Source organism: Panthera onca, chromosome X, assembly GCF_046562875.1.
Source record: "Panthera onca isolate mPanOnc1 chromosome X, mPanOnc1 haplotype 2, whole genome shotgun sequence".
NCBI lineage: Eukaryota > Metazoa > Chordata > Mammalia > Carnivora > Felidae > Panthera > Panthera onca.
This window is the reverse complement of record NC_138357.1, coordinates 125,571,548-125,592,802: the sequence shown is the minus strand read 5'-3', so window position 1 is coordinate 125,592,802 and position 21,255 is coordinate 125,571,548. Positions and strand designations below refer to the sequence as shown.

General features: G+C 48.8%; 1 protein-coding gene across 1 annotated transcript in view; it reads left to right on the top strand.

Annotated features, from left to right (window-relative positions):
- The window catches only part of LOC145714023 (steryl-sulfatase-like), a 151,883-nt gene that overhangs the window by 921 nt on the left and 129,707 nt on the right, over positions 1-21,255 (top strand). The gene's annotated exons all lie outside the window — the stretch shown is intronic.

The following is a 21,255-nucleotide window of genomic DNA, read 5'->3' as shown; positions in this document are numbered from 1 at the left end:
CTGCGCACGCGCGCCTCTGGCGGTCTCTGGCGAGTCATCGAGTGCGCGCTCCGAGCCGCGCACGCGCGCTTCCGTCTCTCCTCTGTGTCGCGCGCGCGCGTCTAAGAGGGTCACCCAGTCTCTGCCGAGGAGCTGGAATGCGGCACGGGCGGGCACGAGTTTGGCCGCATACACCCCCGCAAACGGGGCAGCGCAGCGACTACCTGCCGGTGTGGGGGCAGATGCAGGACGAGATTGGAAAGGGTGGGAGGACGGAGGGAGAGCCTCGAAGGATGGTCCCTGGGGCAGTTGCGGGGAGGGCCATAGAGGTGCTCAGGCGGGCATCACCTCGAGCCACCCGGTAAACGTGGAGCCAGATGGCCTGGTTATGCAGCCGTCCGAGCCTTGATTGGTCGTCCCGGGACCCTCGCAGATTTCCCCTTTCTGTTTCGCGCGCCATCCGCCCCCTGGGCCCCGCCTGGCGCATGCGCAATGGCCAGCGGGTCTGCCGGGTCTGCCGGGTCTGCGGTCCCCCTGGCTTCATCACCGACAGAGCTTCCCCAGCTGGTGCGTCCTCCCAAAATCAGCCGAAAACGATCAGAGAGGAAACGGAGGAAGCAAAATTAGGGATGTGCCTTGCCGCCTTCGCCTGCTCATGCTTCACCTGCCTTTGTGGCTCTGAGGTTTTTTGGTTTTTTGTTTTTTTAAACCTTTTGCATTCTTTCTGAATGCAACCTGGAAATAATTTTGTTTTTCTTTTTGGTCACGATCAAAGATACCTTTATGTGTCCGTTTCTGTTTAGTGTTGGTTGGCGTTGCATATGCATATTTAAGCATAAGGATAGGGCCTCTTTAAGGAAGCCGAACTTAGAAAGTTCCAGAGACTGTAAGACCTTAAGGGTATATTTCTGGTGAAGTGCAAAAAGTCCGGTGTGACTTGCGTGGATTGGGTAAGCAGAGCAAGACGATAGGCTAGGAGTCTCTGTGCATCGCTTTCCTTGGGCATGAAAGATGGATGTTTAAGGAGACACACAGGTCAAGCAATCCCTTAGTACTAGCAAATAGTGTATATTCAGTTAATTCGTGTCTTTTTAGAGCTGTTGCTGTGACAGGTTATGATTTCTTTTTGAGGACAGAGAAGGCAGTTCAATCAGTTAGTGAGGGGACTGTGCTCAGCTGCTGTAACAAAGAGGCTGGGTGGCCTGAACAACACACATATGTGGCCTTAGAGATCTGGAAGCCAGGGGTTGGAGAACAAACAGCCAACAGGGGTCAATGCCTTCGGAGACATTGAGGACAGGATTGTTCCGGGCCTCTCCTTGGCTTGTACGTGGTCTTCTTATGTCTTTATATCATCTCTCTGTGGGTCTGTTTCTGTGTCCAAATTTCCCCTTTGTATGATGATTCCAGCTGTAAGGGATTACCTATCCTAATGACCACGTTTTAATTTGATTATCTATGTAAAGACTCTGCCTTCAAATAAGATGATCTTCTGAGCCTCCTAGGGGTTAGGACTCCAACATTATATGTGTAATATATAGACACACGTGTATACGTCACTGCAGTTGCAGAGGGACAGGGAGTCGTGTGGACTTCTCTCCACAGATGTAAAAATGTGATTCAAATAATTTTTTCTTTGAATTTCATATATCTCTTGGATATGAGGGAAGATATCCCTTCATTTACAAAACAAAAGAAAAAAAAAAAAAACCCAGAAACAGATCCCAAGAACGGTCATGTTTGTGACAAGCTAGATTGGGGGAAAAAAAAAATGAAAACAGGTTCACACCTGAAGTGGTTTCGACGCACGTAACTAAATGCACTTTGATGCTTCTTCTCCTAACAGTCAAGGATAGAAACAGAGCTTCTGGGGAGAGAGAGAGGATGAATTTCCTTTCACAAATTACAATTTATGTTTGCAAAATTGTGTTTTCCCCGTGGGATGATGTCTTACTTTTCCCGACAAGTTTAAAATGCGGCAGACGATCCAATCAACTGTAGTGCGGTGGTGTCCAAAACACATCCACAAGTGATCGTACAGATTGAAAATCAGGATCCTCTCCCACACAATGAACATGCATGCTAAAGCAAAAACGATAGATATGTCTCAGCTTATCTCAGCTTCCTCGTCTTGCTGTCTTGCTTTTTCTGTCCGTGTGTTTGCTCTCTGTGTCGTATCTGGAAAGGCGCTTGTCGTTCAAGTCCCATTTGGAAACCCACCGAGCCCTGCGGTTCACCCTGGGCGGCTCTCATTTCCTTCCCCGGCTCCGACCCGGTCCCGGGGAGCCTGAGGCTGATGGATGGTGCCCTTTCTGCAGGTTGCCTGTGCGGGGCCCTGCAGCAGCTGGGGGGGCCAGGGCTGGGTCTCAAAGCGATGTGTGGAGGGAAGCCTTGAGGCACACCGGAGGTCCCTGTTGGCAGCACTAGCCAAGCCTGTGGAGAGTTTGGAGAGCCCAAGGCGCCCTCTCCCACTGCAAGGTTCCTTGCACGGCTTAACATTCCTTTAGCTGGAGAACTGGCCTGGGAGTGGCTTCAGACATAACGATGGAGCAGTGAAGGGCATATATCAAAATACGCGTATCTTTTCACATATGCGTGTGCAAGCATACTTTTGTACTTTATTATATGTTGTGTGCTTTATATTCTTTATGGATTGGTGCGCATCTGTGCATCAAGTCTATTAAGTTATATGTAGTTTTTTGTATTCAGTAAGATCAAACTCTAAACAGCACACGGTAATAAAAACTTAAGCACCGAAGACCTCCCGAGTGAGTCCTAAGGGTAGTGGACTGTCTCCGTCAGAGACTTATAAATTCTTTGTGGACATTGCAGATGGGAGACCCTTCCTAAGAGAATGCTAGTCTGTTCTGGCCACTGTAACAAAGTGTCACAGACAGGGGTGCTTAGACAGCAGACATTTGTCCCTCACAGTTCTGGAGGCCCAAAATCAAGATCAGGATGCTGACGGATTGGGTTCCTGCTGACAGCCTGCTTCTTGGTTCATAGGTGGCTGTTTTGTCTCTCTGTCCTCATGTGGGTGGAGGTGGGGGCTCTGATGCCTATTCTTATAAGCTCAGTAATCCCATCATGGGGGGCTCCATCATGATCTCATCAAAAGCTGATTAATCATTATATTAATATGTCACACGTGTATGTTGTGAAGTCTGTATACATTACTGCATGTGTTTTATACATGGTATATATTTAGTAAATTTAAAAAAAATTTTTTTTAATTTATATTTGAGAGACAGAGGTAGAGCATGAGTGGGGGAGGAGCAGAGAGAGAGGGAGACACAGAATCTGAAGCAGGCTCCAGGCTCTGAGCTGTCAGGACAGGGCCCGACGTGGGGCTCGAACTTGTGATCTGTCAGATCATGACCTGAGCCAAAGTCTGACTCTTAAGTGACTGAGCCGCCCAGGCGCCCCTATATTACTTTAGTAAATTAGCAGAACCCAAGAGGGGGTCCTGGGAACCTCGAATCTATAGCAGCTCCGTCAGAGGCTCTGGTGACAACCTCTCCCTGCTAGGGCCATCTAATTTGATGGTAGCAGGAACAGCGTTGGAGACTTCCCTGTGACTTCCCCTGTGAGATCCGATGCTGACTCCAGGTATGTGTGTCAGCATTGGGTTTAACGGCAGGACACCCACCTGGTGTTAGATTTGTGGGAAAACCCACAAATAGGCGTTGGTGTCAGAATCCTGCTCTCCAGTGTCTTCCCTCCAAGTACCGCCCCACTGGAGATTCAGGCTTCATCCTATGAATTTGGGGGGGGGGAGGAACCCCCAACATCCAGTCCATCGTAGAGTGTTACCATTTCCTTTGCCATCCAGTTATATTCCGGTTTGATAAGTCACGCCCTTGGTTACTTGGCTGGGGACAGATGACTGAACGCGCTGGTTTACGGCTGTAACGATCACCCAGACACGCCTCCGAAGACTGGAAGGCAGCCCTGTGTAGACCTCCACACCGCAGTGTGCACGCGGGTTTGTTTTCCCTCCGAGGTGGGCGTGAGCCAGATAGCACAGTGAGGGAAGGCTCGCGCATGTTCGAGGAGACTTTCAGGTGGCTTCCTGGGCCCTCGCGTGTGCATAGAGATGCAGTGAAGTAAGTGTAGGAACCGCTCGCCTGCGTACCCCTGGTCCGGAATCGCCCCCCCCCCACCCCCCTGTGCTCTGTTGATATCTGGGACAGGGAAAGTTCACGTGGGCCGAATCGTGATTTCCAAAAGTCACGGGGTGAAGTCCCAACCCCCAGCACCTCAGAATGTGGCCGAATTCGGAGACGGAACCACTCGCCTGCGTACCTGGGCTTCTAGCCCGTGGTCCTTAGTGATGGCAGATGTGGCAGATGGGCACAATCCTTCTGTGTGGTGGGGGCCGTCCTGTGCGCCGTAGGCTTTTAACAGCATCCCTGGTCTCCTCCCGGTAGATGCCAGCAGCACCTCGCAGTACTTGTGTCTGTCCGTCTGTGTCTGTCTACCTATCCATGAAGCCGTCCCTCCAGCCGCACATCCATCCACGCATCCACACACACGTATGTGCACGCACATCCTGGCGTCCCATTCTGGAGTCCAGCCGCGTAGGGAAGCAGGAGGGCAGGTTCCGATGTTCAGAAGTCCTGGCCCGTACGCGCAGTACCTTTGAGCCTAGGTAGACTCCCGTCGACTCCAGGAACTCACAACCCCGTGGGAAGAGCTCGCTGACCGGGATTCAAGAGGGAGAACGCGGAGAACCTGCTCCCTGTACTGCTAAGAAATCTCACGAGTTCATTTTTAGAACAAAAACATGTGCCTGGCCTGGGAGTAGGGAACTGGGGGCCCCTCGCTGGGGAAGCCTTGGGTTTGCTTCTCTCCCTGCTCCCCTGCTTTCTGCATAAGCCAGGCAGCCCTGGACTGAGGCTTGAGCTCCGTGAATGGCTGACCTAGCCGCTCGTGGCGTCTTTCCTCTGGGATGTGGTTGGTTGGTTTGTGGAGAGGGCCGTGACTGTTGACCTTCTTGGCCATCAGAGTACAGTCGCAAGGACTCACCTCCGCGAGAGAAGCCAAGCTTCCTCCCGGCACCGGAAGACAACTGAGGTGGCCCACGGCACAGCAGTGTCAGCCTCACGTGGGGTCTGGCCACAAATGCACAACCGGAGGCCCCACCCAGACCTACTGAATCAGCCGGGTGGCCGAGGCCACTGACCCCCACCTGGGGTATGCCGGGCACTGCACTGTGGTATGGGAGCTCCACCTGATATGAGGATCTCTGCTGGCGATTTTTTTTATGTGAAAGTGTGGGAAACATGCCAGACCTTGTTAGGGTCTATTATCTGTGTGGACGCTGGTGGGTGATCCCCACGGTGGGTGGTCACGTATCCCGGTCAGCTTTCCCAGTGTCTTGGGAGACGACAAGAGGGTGGGATCCGTGCCTTCGACTTATTTTACTTGAATTCAGGTTAATGCAATGTATGTTTTAGGGTTAAATGTATTTACAGGTTATTTATTTCATTTATTTAAATGTTTGTTTACCTTGAGAGACACAGCATGCAGATGAGCAGGGGAGGGGCACAGAGAGAGAAGGAGAATTGCAAGCAGGCTCCGCATTGTCAGCACAGAGCCCAACGTGGGGCTTGACCCCATGAACCACAAGATCATGACCTGAGCCGAAATCAAGACTTGGATTCTTAACTGACCCCCAAGGCGCCCCTATTTATTTCACTTTTAAACCGACCCTCACAAAATGGAAAAAGGGCTTAAAGAAACTTCTATCAGGAAAGTAAAATGCCAGTCCATGTTAATGGCAAGGAAACGTAACTTCCAGCATGAACTTTATAGCACTCATGAATGAGAAAAAACACACATCGCATTGGTACATAAATAGATGTCACTCATCTAAAATTGTATGTATACAGGGTGCCTGGGTGGCTCGGTCCGTTCGGCATCTGACTTTGGCTCAGGTCACGATCTCATGGTTCGTGCATTCAAGCCTCACGTCAGGCTCTGTGCTGACAGCTCAGGCTGACAGCCTGCTTCAGATTTTGTGTCTTCCTCTCTCTCTGCCCCTCTCCCGCTCGCTCTGTCTCTCTCAAAAATAAATAAAAACATTAAAAAAATAAAATAAGATAAAATTGTATCTTACAGAGAGGATGAATGCTCAAACATTGGGGAGATGGGAAGTGCGTGGTCAAACCCTAGCCTATTTTTCTCTCTGCCTCGGTGACTGGACACGACCATGGACATCTGAGGGAGGGGCCTGAGGTTCATTGTGCCCCCCTGGTAGGAGCCTCGTTCACCACTGGGATCCATGGCACTACACAAGGTCTCCTGCCCTCCCTCTCTCCCTCTTACCTTCCATCTCTTGTTTTGTTGTTTTGTTTTGTTTTGTTTTGAGAGAGAATGCGTGCACACAGATGTACCACACACACAGTTGCACAAGTGGGGGAGGGTTGGAGAGTTAGAGGGACAGAGGATCCCAAGCAGGCTCTGTGGTGACGGCAGACGGCCCCATACGGGGCTCGAACTCATGAATCGTGAGATTGTGCCCTGAGCTGAATTCAGATGCTTCACAAACTGAGCCCCCCGGGCTCCCCTCATTTTAAATTCTCTCCCTCTTGATTTTTGCCTCTGACTTAATCCTCTGGCAGGGGGCCCTCCCTCCAGGACAGGTTAGGGGTAGGTGTGCCCATGGTGGATGTGCCTAATGATGCAAGAGCAGACACCATTAACTCATTTATATATAAGAATAATTAACTGCTTTCCCAGCGAGGTTGTTGAGATGGTTTATAAAGTAGCGAGCACATCCCAGTCGCTGGGGAGGCCTGGTGGCTTTTACTACACATGTTATGAAACAGCAAGCCAATTTTAACCGCGAATACCCAGTCATTCTTTAATGTGGACCCTGAGCACCTGTCTTGTGTACACATCGCTGAACACTGAGTGGGGCCCCATGCATCTTGTATAAACTGCCGCAGAGGATCAAAGCCTTCCCGACCAGCCAGCAGTGTTATAAGAGCAGTTGGATGCAAGGTGTGTGCTCTCGCAGGTGAGGCTGAGGACAGAGTCTGTCCTTGGGGAGGAGATTCAGCATGGGGGGGCCCCGGGCACCCCTCCTGTGATCTGGGGGGAAGAGACAGAAGGAAGCAAGATGCCAGCATCACCAGGCGGCTCAGTCAGTTAAGTGTCAGGTCAGACTCTTTGTTTTGGCTCAGGTCGTGATTGTCAGGTTCCGTGGGTTCAACCCTCGCATCTGGCTCTGCGCTGGCAGCTCGGAGCCTGCTTGGGATTCTCTGTCTCCTCTCTCTGCCCCTCCTCCGCTTGCACTGTGTCTCTCTCAAAATAAATGGATAAACTTAAAAAAAATAATCTTTTAAGAAAAGTAAATGAGAAGAAACACTATATTTTTTCTTCCCTTGTGCAGTTTATTTTTTAATTTTTTTTTAACGTTTATTTATTTTTGAGACAGAGACACAGCATGAACGGGGGGAGGGTCAGAGAGAGAGGGAGACACAGAATCCGAAACAGGCTCCAGGCTCTGAGCGGTCAGCACAGAGCTCGACGCGGGGCTCGAACTCACGGACTGCGAGATCATGACCTGAGCCGAAGTCAGATGCTTAACCGACTGAGCCATCCAGGCGCCCCTTCCCTTGTGCAGTTTAGATGCAAATCCACAAGGGCATTGTTGGGGAGGAAGAATTTTACTCTGCCCTTCGTAGATTCTTCCAGCTGGTCTGAGAGTTAAATTGACATGAGACATATTAACAGGAGAAAATCAAATTTAATTTCGTAGGTACAGGAACACCACGTACGTGAGGGGTTCCAGGTCAGAAAGGTAAAACGAGGTATCTATGCCATCCTGAGCTAAGGAGTGGGATGGTGTCCTCAAAGGAGAAGGCAAATCATGGGGCAGTAAGAACATGTTCAGTAATTAGATGTTTGCCCTTCCACACAGATGGGCACTCAGATAAAATTCATCTCTGATAATAACTCTCATTCTGAGAAAGAGCCCTAGTTTAGATCCTTGTAGGTGGTTATGGGAGGGGTGAAAGCTGCTCTTGAGCCTGCGAGGTCTTGTCTGTCTCCAGCTCTAAACAGTCCATGTGCCAAGCTGACCCACTCTGGGGAGGCTTGCTCGGAACCCCTTCAGCAGCATCAGCAGTGCCTGACTGTGACCTTAGTAAAGTAGCAGCTCTTACCCTAGTCAGCCCCAGAGAAGCAGGTGTCCCCCTTTGCCAAGCTCCACCCTGCTCCTGGACAAACTGCAGCGAAGCAGATGGCAGGTGGGAGCAGACAGCTGGCTGTTGGCCTCCTCCTCTCCCTCCCCAAGCAGACAGGAGCCTGGAGGCGCCTGGGTGGCTCGGTTGGTTGAGCATCTGACTTCGGCTCAGGTCATGATCTCACGGTTTGGTTCATGAGTTCAAGCCGTGCATGGAGCTCTCTGCTGTCAACACAGAGCCTACATCGGATCTTCTGTCCCCATCTCTCTGCCCCTACCCTGCTCGTACTCGCTCTCTCTCAAAAATAAACATTAAAAAAAATTTTTTTTTTTTAAAAAGAAGACAGGAGCCTGGAATGGGCATGTGCCAAGCCATCCTTGCTAAATCCGTCAGTCACATGTTGTTGAGAAGGACTGTTCCTGGGGTCAGTGGTGGTGTTTTCACTTTTCTTTTTTTTAACACAGTTTTTCCCAAACACGTCACACACGCACTGTTGAAAAAGGAAGTAATATGTGTTAACTTGCATTAGGTTGGGTCCATCCCAGCACAGTTTTAGAAATGCCAGGCTGCTGTTATGATTACAGTCCAGGAAGACTCCAAAATTCTAACCACAGCTGTCCTGAAGCAATCTTTTAGTATGAGTTTGGGATCTGAGCACGTCAATGGGACACCCAACAGGTTGAGATAGCAGAATAAATCTACATAGTAAAACTGTACAGAATGAGAATCTTAAGTACCTCCCAGAGTGAAGATTCTAACAATCTTAGGAGCAATGGGATGTGTGTGTCTACATACAGACACACACATTTATGGTACGTACATAAATCATCTAGTTGTGTGTGTGTGGGTTTTTTTAAAAGTAATCTCTGTGCCCAGCATGGGGCTTGAACTCATGGCCCCAAGATGAAGAGTTGCACGCTCTGCTGACTGAGCCAGCCAGTTGTGTGTGTGTGTGTGTGTGTGTGTGTGTGTGTGTGTGTGTTTTATTTTGAGACAGAGACAGAGAGCGAGCAGGGGAGGAGCAGAGAGAGAGAGAGAGAGAGAGAGAGAGAGAGATTCCCAAGCAGCCTCCATGCTGTCAGCTCAGAGCCCAATGCGGGGCTGGGATTCACAAACCATGAGATCATGACTTGAGCCGAAACCAAGAGTCAGACGTTTAACCAGGTGAGCCATCCAGACGCCCCTTAAGAAACTGGAGGAAAGATGTATATAATTTAAATATGTTTAGCTTACATATACGCAGATGCGTATAAGTAATATATGCATTTATGGTTTTTAGAAACTGATGAATAAAATTCATTACATAGCATTTCAACAGACTTGATTTACACATACACATGCATTGAGTATGTAAATAGATATGTGTGTGGCTTTCAGAAACTTAAGAGGAAAGTTTTTTTGTATATAATGTGTATGTATGTATACGTAAAATAGCACAGACTTGAGAGTGGTATAATATTTTACAATATTTTGTTCTTTTGTGGCCACACTTCAAATGAATATGTATGTCGGCTGCCACTGTATTTAACATGGAAGGAGTAACACTTAAAAAGAATGTATTTCTGGGGCGCCTGGGTGGCTCAGTCAGTTAAGCATCCGACTTTGGCTCAGGTCATGATCTCATGGTTCGTGAGTTCGAGCCCCACATCGGGCTCTGTGCTGACAGCTCGGAGCCTGGAGCCTGCTTCGGGTTCTGTGTCGCCCTCTCTCTCTGCCCCTCCCCCATTTGCTGTCTCCATCCCTCAAATAATGAATAAACGTTCAAAAAAAAAAAAAAAACCATTTAAAAGGATGTATTTCAGCTCTGTTTCCCAGGGCCATTTCCACTACTCTGCATGAACCTTAGAGGCAATCAGTTCCTGTGAGTCCTTCCTCCTGGACTAGACCACAATGCCATTTTAGGGAAGGTGACATCCAGGACTTAGTTTGGGGTTTAATGATAAAGCTTCAAACCCCGGAATGCGTTCTGCCAAAGAGAAGGTCACGATTAGTGCACAGGGCTAGTGAACACTGAGAAGTACGTGGTAAGGGGAGACCATAAGTTACCAAAAGCGCCTCCTGGAAACAACCCACAAATTCCCATCTTCCTCCGTTGTTGAGCCCCTGTCCATGTTACACATTCTGTAGGGGGCTTTCCTACGTGATTTTTGTGATGCCCGGTAACGTTCATGGTAATCACAAGGAGGGTCTCAAGATGAGGGGTGGTTTAGCGTTCCTGGGCTTTTTGCAGGTGGTGGGTGCCTTGCTGGAGAATAGCTGAGCTCACCCCGAATGAACGCAGAGCTCAACGCACTGAACGCTATGTCACCATCGATAATACAACAGGAAAACTGAACAGTGGATTCTGGGGCCCCAAGGCCTCTCCTCCCCATATGGCTAAGAGGAGAACCCTTCCGTGAGCACCATGTTGCCTGTCCCAGTGGCCTGATTTGCATGGAGATGCTTCTTCCTTGATTCAGGGCCCTCATGACTGAGCGTTGGTTTTTATGCTCAGTCCTGGAGAATGAGTCTTTGCTTGCTGATGCCTGAATGACTGCGTCGTGCCCTAGTTCTGTGGGAGTCAAGAATTTTCCAGCAATGGTCTCTCCACTGGGCTGTTCCTCTATAGAGAGCCGAGTGAGACGGCACACCCAGTTTTGGGTGAGGGTTCCTCTGTGATGCCTCTGATGGGCAGACCAGTCAGAGCTGGGCCGTTGTCCCTAGTCGGTAACCTTGCCTGGAACATATTCTTCCTGCTGTGCGGAAAAGAGGGCTGGTGCTCAGAGAGGCTGAGTGCTTTCCTGAGGTCACACAGCTATCCAGTGCCAGAGTCAGAACTGAATTCATATCCCCTCATTCTGAGGGGATATTTATTGTAGTGCTGTACTACATTGAGAGCATTGGTCGAGGGGCAAAGAAGTAAAGTGTCAGGGGAATCTTCGATGGAGGTAGCTGTAGTCGGGCCCTGTGGGATCTGGGCCCTGTAGCAGGGAAGGAGAAAGACCCATGAGAGGTTTGCAGATGCTTGCTCTTTGGGACTTCTTCTCGGGAGGACCTCTTTCGAGGACGACGAGGAGGGGGCTCCTATAGGAGCAGGCATCACTACCCCTGTCTCAGGAGTTGTGGATGGACAGGAATCGGCTGGGTAGCTCCCAAGAACCCGAGAGGATGCCCTTCAGAGGGAGGGTCCGTCTCCAGTCTGCCACCTGCAGCCATGTCTCAAATAGGACCCTTGAGAAGGGACCTCTCTGTCCCTGTGGCCCCACCTTGCCCTGCACACTCCAAGCCACGGGACTGTGGCAGCAGCTGGGGCAGGGTGCTGGGTCATAAATGAGAAAGCCAGCAGCCACCCTCCAGGACCACCAAGACCATGCTTTTGCATGGGGAGGGACTCATGTGGGAATTAAACCTGTAGAGTTTCAGCATTGCCGTAGACATTTCTTGGTGAGCTTTAAAGCATTCAGCGATTGGAAGCATCCCGGGGTGTGCTGGAGTTTTGACCGCTAGCTCGTATGAAACCTCTATCCCATGTGCAAGTTTTATGGAGTCCCCAGGAGACCAGACGTCACCCAGTGACAATGTGTGGGTCGTGCTTATTCACAATAAGATATTGTTTCAGATTTCGGTGCGATATCATCTTGGGTTACCGTTAAGAATGGGAACTATGTTAGCACCTGCTGCGTTATGTATGAATTCAGTGGGTGCCTACCAGGAGCCAGAGGCACACAAAATAATTACAAATGGGCAATGTTTTATTTATAGAGGTGGGATAATGAGCACAACTACTCAGAGTTCGGCTTTACCTTTTTTCTTCTTGTACACAAAACACGATGAATGATGTGAGGGGAGAAGGCAATCCTGGAAGCTGTTTTTCCTGAGGTTTGGTTTCCCCCAAGATATGGGAGATGAGAGTCCCTGCCCCTTTCGTCAGTGTTGAGGGCACACCTACCTGCTCGCCACCCATGAAGCCTGCTGCCGTCCTTGCTCAGCGCCAGAGCCTTGGTGTTGGCGACGGGCATGAATTCCTCGGGGCCCCGCGTGCCGTGTAGGCGGCTGGAACTCACCTAACAGACAGGCTTGGAGGGCCTGTGTGCATCAGGATGTGTACAGAGCATTCAAAACATCACCGTCGCCCGCATCCCCAGGTCTTACTGCTGGAAGAACACGTCGGCACTTGTCCGCCCCCCTCCCGTAGCTCTGTTTCCTTGTCCCGCACTGACACATGAGGAATGCTGGCTGAACGTCTGGGGTTTCATCCCCCCCCCCCCTCCCGCCCCCCGCACCTGCCAGCCGGTCAGTAAGGGTTGCAGGGAAGCATTCAGACCCGATACGTGTTCTGAACGAAGTGAGACCTAGCACGTGAATACTCAGCTGGGGTCAGGAAGGGCAGTCTCCCTCTGATTTATATGTGAAACATGCGGGGTGGGAGGGAAGACAAGGGGAGAGATACGTGCAGTTAAATAACTTTTCTATGATCGATTCGCCAATCACCCCGCGATGACTGTCTGGCCGTACCTGGGCTGTCTCGTGATTATTCACAGCCCGGGAGCTCTGGGCTGGGTCCTGTCCAGCATGGCTCCTTCAAAAGCTGTGTGAGGTCCTTGGACGGAAGGTACAGTGTCAGAGTCTCCTGGCGAGAGAGCACCCTGTGGGGAAGCCTCAGAAGAACTGGTGAGTTGGATTGCTTTTTGATTTTGGTTTTGTTTTGTTTTGGATCTTCTGTGGGAATAATGAAAGTTGGTACACTCTACCTGTTGTGTTACAGTTTTTAAAAAACCTGTAGGACCGCCTGGGAGGCTCAGTCAGTTAAGCGTCTGACTCTTGATTTCGGCTCAGGTCACGGTCTTGAGGTTCATGAGGTCGAGACCCTCATTGGACTCCATGTTTACAGTGTGGAGCCTGCTTGCTATTCTCTGTCTCCTTCTCTCTCTGCTCCTCCCCACTCCTCTCTCTCTCTCTCTCTCTCTCTCTCTCTCTCTCTCTCTCTCTCTCGCTGCCCCTCTTCCACTCACACCCACTCTCCCCATCACAAAATAAAATTAAAAAAAAAAAACAAACCTGTAGAACCACCTACAAGAATTCATCTGTTTTCATTTTCATCTGCCCTGAAACAGGGAGGTCTTTCGGGAGAAGAAACTGATCGCCAAATAGTCTTTCTTTCTTTCTGGATTAAAGTGGTGGTTTGAAAACACACGCTTGATAAAAAGAATAATGGAGAGCCCAGAGGCAAGAAACCCAAGAGGAAATGAGCAAATAAAGAGGTGCATTTTGTGCTGTGCTTAAGTCAGAAGAGAAATTGAATTAACCTTATATATCAAAATATTAGGACCTGTGCTTCTGGGTTAGATAGAATGCGTGTAAATAAGATATATGTGCCATGAAGCACATGCCGTGAAATATTGGTATTCGTGTAAGCTTGCAAGTCATTGCTTTCCTAAAGAGTAAATTTGAGGCATAGTCAAGAGCGGTTCTGCTCTTGTTTTAAGCTTTTTTAAATTTTGACATATTTATCTTTCATTTTAAGTGTACGACTACAAAATAATCTCTCATGAGCCCCTTGCATTGGTGTTTGGGGGGGGAAAAAAAAGGCAGAACACAGCTGATCCCAATTAGTAGATCCATTGCTTAACAGGCTGCATTGGTCTTGCTTTGGGTGGGGGCTTCATTACCCCAGTGTTGGACATTATGTCCAGCTGTGTAGACTGTCTTTGCAAAGGAGGAGGGTTAAGCAATGAATGGCATGTGGCTGAGAAATTGACCGCTCTTTATTCTGAAGATTGGTATCAGTTACGGGAGATAAGCATCCGGAACAACGTGACCTTTGCAATGCCTGCCATACATAATCTACCCATCATGGGTCAACAAAAATGCGTGATTTCCTTTTTTTCCCCAAAGAGGGGTGCTAGGACTTGCACGTAATGTCTTTCGGATAAACCTTCCATGCCGTTCTCTGAGTGAATGATCCTAGTTAATTACAACGTTCCGTACTTGCTTACTTCTTATGCAGGTAGCCGCATTTGTCACATATGCGTTGATTTCATCCTCTAAGTTAACCCTTGCAGGTTGAATTTGAGGGCCGATGAGAAGACTTGTCACTGGAGATGACGTCACTAAAAATGGTGAAATGCTTGTCAAAAGATTATTCCATCCTACAGTTATTTACGATAGGCACTTTTTGTCTCTACAAATGCATGATAGCACCTGACAGACTATCCCTATGAATTGGTGTCTACAGTGACACTAATATTTACCAAGTGAGAAATTGCCCCATTTTCATTTATACCGAGATTAAAACATAATGACGGATGATATCAGGATCCAGAAATGTAAATGCTTTCAGTACATTAAAAAAAAACACAAAAAAACGCTCCTTCTATTTACATTTAAAACTAAAGAATAAATGTCAGGCATTGCTTAAAAGGTTCATTGAAATATGGGGCACCTGGGTGGCTCTGTTGGTTGGGTGTCCAACTTCAGCTCAGGTCATGATCTCATGATTTGTGGGTTCAAGCCCCGTGTCGGGCTCTGTGCTGACAGCTCGGAGCCTGAAACCTGCTTCCAATTCTGTGTCTCCCTCTCTCTCTGCCCCTCCTCAGCTCACACTCTGTCTCTTTCAAAAATAAATAAATGCTAAAAAATATATATATTTAAAAAAAAAAGGCTGATTGAAATAAACATTAAAAGTTTCTGGGAAAAACTCTAAAAACTCTTCTCCAGAGCACTCTCTATCTCTATTGTATTGTTTGTATCTTGTCCTCTCATTAAAATTCCTACCTTGTTTGGAAATTAACCCTGTAAAACTTGGCTGCTGAGTCAACAATCCCTTACCTAGCACGCTTGGGATTCAGGTAATGAAATATGTTGCAATCGTGAAACACAAGTGCAGTCTTACCCGGAGGGTTGTCCACGTGGGAAAACACTCTGTCTAAATACTGCAGGTGCCAATGTCAATAATAATTAAGTGCTTATTACGAGGAGGAAGTGCAGGCCAGAGAGTCACTTTGGGCTCAGTGTAGCGCCTTTGACTTTCCACTCCGGCAGAAAGCATGGAGGTGAGGCAGAGGGGGTCCAGGGTCCTCTGTTCCTCTTAGTGGCTCCAGGACTGGGGGATGTCTCGTCCAGAGACAGACGCAGGACTGGGATGTCCCCTTTTGCAAGTAATGTGTCCACCCCAGGGTTTCTCGGTTGCAGCCCTGGAAGGTTCATTGCCATAGGGACTGACCTGTCTTTGCAGGATGTTTACTCTCTACCCATCAGCATCCTGTTCAGCGTGGACAGGTTTTCTCAGCTGCCATCTTACAGATACACAGCTCTTTGTCCATAACCAACAAGAACAAAGAGAAAAGGATGGGAAGCCAGGCTCTTGGGGAAACTTATTTTTGGCAGTTCTGCACCAATGGTCGCAGAACCGATGTAAAGTTGTACAGTTTTTATCCCATGGAATGCTGCAAGACTGTTCATATGTGTGTCTGCAGGTTGCCATCCAGAACTTCGGTCAGGCTGTGTTACGTAACACACGATATACTCACCATTATGCTGTCTCATGTGTGTATATGCATTATGTATTGTACTAATCACTTTGCAATATGTATACATAACCAGTCATTATGTTGTTAGATATGGTATGGCAATGATAGCTCAGTAAACCTGGAATATGTCTTTAACAATCAATAAAACTGAAATACAGATGTCTGTATGTGCCAAAGTTTTACTGAGATACAACTGACATACAACATCCTGGGAGTTTAAGCTGGACGATGTGGCGATTTGTTATTTGACATATCAAATATATTTCCAATGTGATAGTTAAAAAAAATTTTTTTTTAGCATTTGTTTATTTTTGAGAGACAGAGTGTGAGTGGGGGAGGCACTGAGAGAGAGAGAGGGAGACACAGAATCGGAAGCAGGCTCCAGACTCTGAGCTGTCAGCATGGAGCCCGACGCGGGGCTTGAACTCATGGACCGTGAGATCATGACCTGAGCTGAAATCGGCCGCTTATGTGACTGAGCCACCCAGGCACCCCCCAATGTGCTATTTGATATGTCAAATATATATCCAATGTGATAATTGATAATCAAATATATATCAACATATCATATACTTGATATTTTATATATCGCAAAGTGATCAGTGCAATAAGTTTTGTTAACATCTGTCACCTCACACAGTTGCAGATTTTTCTTTCTTCCCATTATGAAGTGGTCTCATACAACGAGTGTTCTAGAGAAAACAGCAGTGTCCGTTATGAGGGTCAGAGACGGTCCTGGGGACAGCTTAACTTGGAAGCAGTCTGCATACTTTCAATAAATTTGTTTTGATTTTTTAAAAAATTACCTTCTAAAACCCAAAAAGAAATTTTTGAATTCTGAAATACTAACTTGGCCCCAAAGCTTGTGTTTCAAGACAGTATACCTGTGCTTGTCATTGCAAACAGGGAAGAGTTCATGTTGAGCCCGTTGTGACTTTGAACCATCAGATGATGGTTGTACCAGGTGGGTTTTCCCATTTACGGTATCAGACTATGTTCCCATATCCCCTCAGAGGCACCTTCTACCACTAAAAACCTCACGATTTTTCTAAGTTCTGCAAACTTTGCGACAAGGGGAGAATAGTCAGAAACCTCCATTCAGCCAGAAAAGTAGGGCAGAATTTCTGTGTCTTTTGGCCACTGTCCCTGATGAGAAGCAGCTTCTGACCCCTCCTCCCCAGCCCATGTACCTGGGAGGTAAAGAACACTTATTCAAATCTACTGGGGGTCACAATGGCCCAACCTGGGATCCTAAACCAAACGGCATGTCTTGACTTTGGAAAGGCCACCTGTTTGATTCCATTAAGAACAAATACCAGGGCATTTGTGGCTCAGTCGATTAAGCGTCTGACTCTTGATCCCAGGGTCGTAGAATTGAGCCCCATGTTGGCTCAGCATGGAGCCTGCCTGGGATTCTCTCTCTCTTTCTCTCTCTCTCTCTCTCTCTCTCTCTCTCTCTCTCTCTGTCTGTCTCTCCCTCTCTCCTTCTCTCTGCCCCTTTCCCCCACTCACACACTCTTTCTCTCTCTAAAATGAAAAAAAAATGTATTAAAAAAGAAGTATTGGGGAGCCTGGGTGGCTCAGTTAAGCATCTGACTCTTGGTTTCGGCTCAGGTCGTGATCTCACAGTTTGTGAGTTCAAGCCCCTCATCAGGCTCTGCACTGACAGCACAGAGCCTGCTTGGGATTCTCTCTCTCACTCCCTCTGTCCCTCTCTCCGCCCCCCCCCCCCCCCATGCCACAAAATAGCTAAACTTAAAATTAGCAGAACGGAGCTTTGACTTAAGCAGACTTCTCCACCTCAACAGGACTCATAGTTCGGGGCAGATCATTCTCTGTTGCCATGCATGGTCTTGTGCATCATCAGATGTTCAGTCGCATCCCTGGCCTGTACCCAGTGGATGCCAGGAGCGCAGCCCTCAAGCTGTGACGACCAGAAGTGTCTCCAGACATTGCCAAGTGTCCCCTGGAAGGGAAAGGTACCCCTAGTTGACAAGCAGTGGTTTGCCTGATGCTATACTGTGCGATGAGCCCTATTTTACAGGTGGGAAAAGCAAACCTGTGCTCTATAGATGGCGTCACAGTCAAGAGCTTTTGTGTCCCACTGTATTGTCACATACCCCACGTGTGGCTCATCCAGAGAGCTGTCAGAAGCCTTCTAAGCTGAATCTAATAACTCACATGTTATTGAGAAGCTGAGTCACGATAGTCAGCAAGGTGAACTGATTTCTAGGGGTTTCTACTTCCATTTAGCCCCAGTGACGAATTCGTGAATCGAGAAGGTTACAGTGGTAGGTGTCTAGAGCTGGGCGGATGGCTCCGGAGCTTTTTGGCTGTCAGTGACAAACCCAGTGCCTCATGGCCCATAAATAAACCTCAGCTTTGGTATCTCTTGTAATGTTTTTATTTTTTATTGAGTTGACATTCGTATAGCACACAAATAACCATTGTAAAGGATGCAATTTGTGCATTCAGCCGCTGCCTCTCTAGTTCTAGAACTTTCTAAATCATTCCTCCAAAACCCTCCTTCCCCTTCTCCTTGGCCCTTGGTAACCACAAACGTCCTTTCTGTCTCTGTGTATTTGCTTATTGAGGACATTTCCTTTAAATGGAGTCATACGCTATGTGGCCTTTTGCGGCTGGATTCTTCCCCTCAGCATCGTATTTTCAAGGTTCATCCATATAGTAGCAGGTGTCAGAACTTCATTCCATTTAATGGCTGAATCATATTCTATTTTATGGACAGAAAGGGATTTTCTAGTTGCATGTGTGGGAAGGTCACAGAATCAAAGGAGAAGCTTCAGAATCCAGGACTGGCTGCCTTAAACACAAGCTGAAATTCTTTGTAAGTCTGATGGACGTCAGACCCGTCTCTACGGGTTTGTGCCTTCTGATGGAGGCAAACCCCACTGTATTGAAAATAGTTGCTTTTGGGGGCATCCCGGTGGCTCAGTCGGTTAAGTGTCTGACTTCAGCTCAGGTCATGATCTCACGGCTTGTGGGTTCAAGCCCCGCGTCGGGCTCTATGCTGACAGCTCAGAGCCTGGAGCCTGCTTCGGATTCTGTGTCTCCCTCTCTCTCTGCCCTTCCCCTGCTTGCGCTCTGTCTCTCTCAAAAATAAATAAGCACTTAAAAAAAATTTAAAAGAGAAAATAGTTGCTTTTGCATTCTGGTTAAGTTCTGTGGTGTTAGGAGAATTTTATGTGTAATTGGGGCTGGGTACCGTGGCTGTTATCCTTGGCTGCGTTCCAAATTACCACAACTGTAAGGGCTCACAATGCCACCCGTCGATTATCTCACAGTATCTGTAGCTCAGGTGTCTGGACATGGCTTACCTGGGGACTCCGCTCGGAGTGTTACAAGGCTACATCGAAGCGTTGGCCACAGTTGTGTTCTCATCTAGAAGAGAGAGGCATCCCCTTCCAGGCTCATTCAAGGTGTGAGCAAATCTTGTAGTTCTTTGTGTTTGTGGGACTGCGGCCCTTAGTCCCCAGGAACCGCCCCTCCCTATTGGCATTTCACACCGTGACTGTTTCATCGAGACCTGCAGGAGAGCGTCTCTTTTGCTAGGAATCTGTTTTCAAGTGCTCACCTGATTAGGCCAGGCCCACCCCTGATAGCGCCCCTTCCGATAAGCACCAAGTCAACTGACTGGGGACCTCAAACACAGGTGCAGCGTCCGTTTACTTTTGCCGTATCCTGTTGGTTAGGACATCACAGGTACCCTCACATTCAAGAAGAGAGGATCACACAAAGCGGTGAGTACCAGGGGCTGAAAGCTGGGGAGGCTCTCTTAGAATTCTTCCTGAAAAGGGGCCTTTTTGTGGGCAGAGCTGGGGGCCTAAATACGGTGTAGAACATATGTTGCATCCCAGGAACCAAACGACCTAGTTCCCGGCACTCGTTTGGAGGAAGTGACGTCTGTGCCAAGGTTGTTAGTGTTGGTGCGAATTAGATCGTTGTAGCATCGTTTATTTCCATTTGACGGTAATGAAAGCACGGGGGACCCAACGTAGCTGAGTGGTTTGTGGTGTGCAGCCAGAACCCCCTAGTATTTGTGGCAGTGCTATCCTTATCTTGCTCAAGAACGTATCTGGGGGCTGGTGATGCCTCTAAAAACGTGCAGTGATCAGGACGTGTCGCCCAGCAGGCTTGACGAGGTCTGTGTGGACTGCCCTCGCCTTTCTGTGCATGCAGGGGACCCCACAGCCATCTGCCGGCCACCACCCTCAGTGTGGGGCTCGCCCTGGAGCCCGCGGGCCATGCAGTGGGCGGGCTCACTCACCGATTGGGAATAGTTGTATGCTAGCACCCTGCTTCTTGTCCCTCCTTCTGCCCTTCCCCCAAACGTCTGCTGGGATAGAGGCTCGCGTCCCCATGCCACACCTGGGGGTTGCGGTCCCCACCAGCCGTGGCCCAGAGCCTGCTTGCACTCACACTAGGGGCTGGGCGCTTGGGCATGTCTCAATTTCAGGACGTCACATCACACGATCAGACTTGATAACACAGGCCTGTTTGTTTTAAATAAACTTCTGCTTCAATGCATCTGTAACACTTTTCCATCGGGGTGAACTTCACACAAAGTACAATCAACCCCTGTAAAGAGGGCAACTCAGAGACATTTCGTGCATTCAACCCCTGCCCCTCTAGTCCTAGAACTTTCTACATTGTTCCTCCCACACCCTCACACCCCCTCCCCTCAGCCCTTGGGAACCACAAATGTCCTTTCTGTGTCTGTGCGTGCACTTGTCTGGACATTTCCTGTAAGTGCATTCACAGGCTGTGTGAGTGGCTTTCTTGCATGGAGCGTGATGCGTTCACGGTTTGCCTGTGTGACGGCACACGTCAGTCTTTTGTCCCACTGTATGGCTGAATCCTGTTCTAGTTTATGGATAGATTGGATGCTGTTTGTGGACATATGGACGGACACGTGGGCTGCTTCCACCTTTAAGCTGTTGTGAATAGTACAGTTCTCCACGCGGATGTACAAGGGGCACGCGGGTGTATAGGTAACTCTTTGAGACCCTGCTGTGCATGGGGCACGCAGGTGTATAGGTAGCTGTTGGAGACCCTGCTGTGCACGGGGCACGCGGGTGTATAGGTAGCTGTTGGAGACCCTGCTGTGCACGGGGCACGCGGGTGTATAGGTAACTGTTCGAGGCCTTGCTCCATACGGGGCACACGGGTGTATAGGTAACTGTTTGCGACCCTGCTGTGCACGGGGCACGCGGGTGTATAGGTAGCTGTTGGAGACCCTGCTGTGCACGGGGCACGCGGGTGTATAGGTTACTGTTTGAGACCCTGCGGCCAGCTCCTCTGGGTGCATCCTCATACACGGCATTGCTGTGTCATCTGGCACGTCCATTCGACTCTTTGAGCAGTTCCTGTGCTGGTTTGCACCGTGTGTTTCAATAGCCGTGCGGTCTTGAGGCCCTCGTCTTCGAGGGTTTCGTCTGAGCAGCCCTGAGAGGCAGAATTACAGCATCTCCTGTCTGAACTTGTGTTGAGGAGATGTGCGTTCAGCTGTGCAAGAGCGTTGGCAAAACCTCGGCATACATTATCAGCGTTGCTGA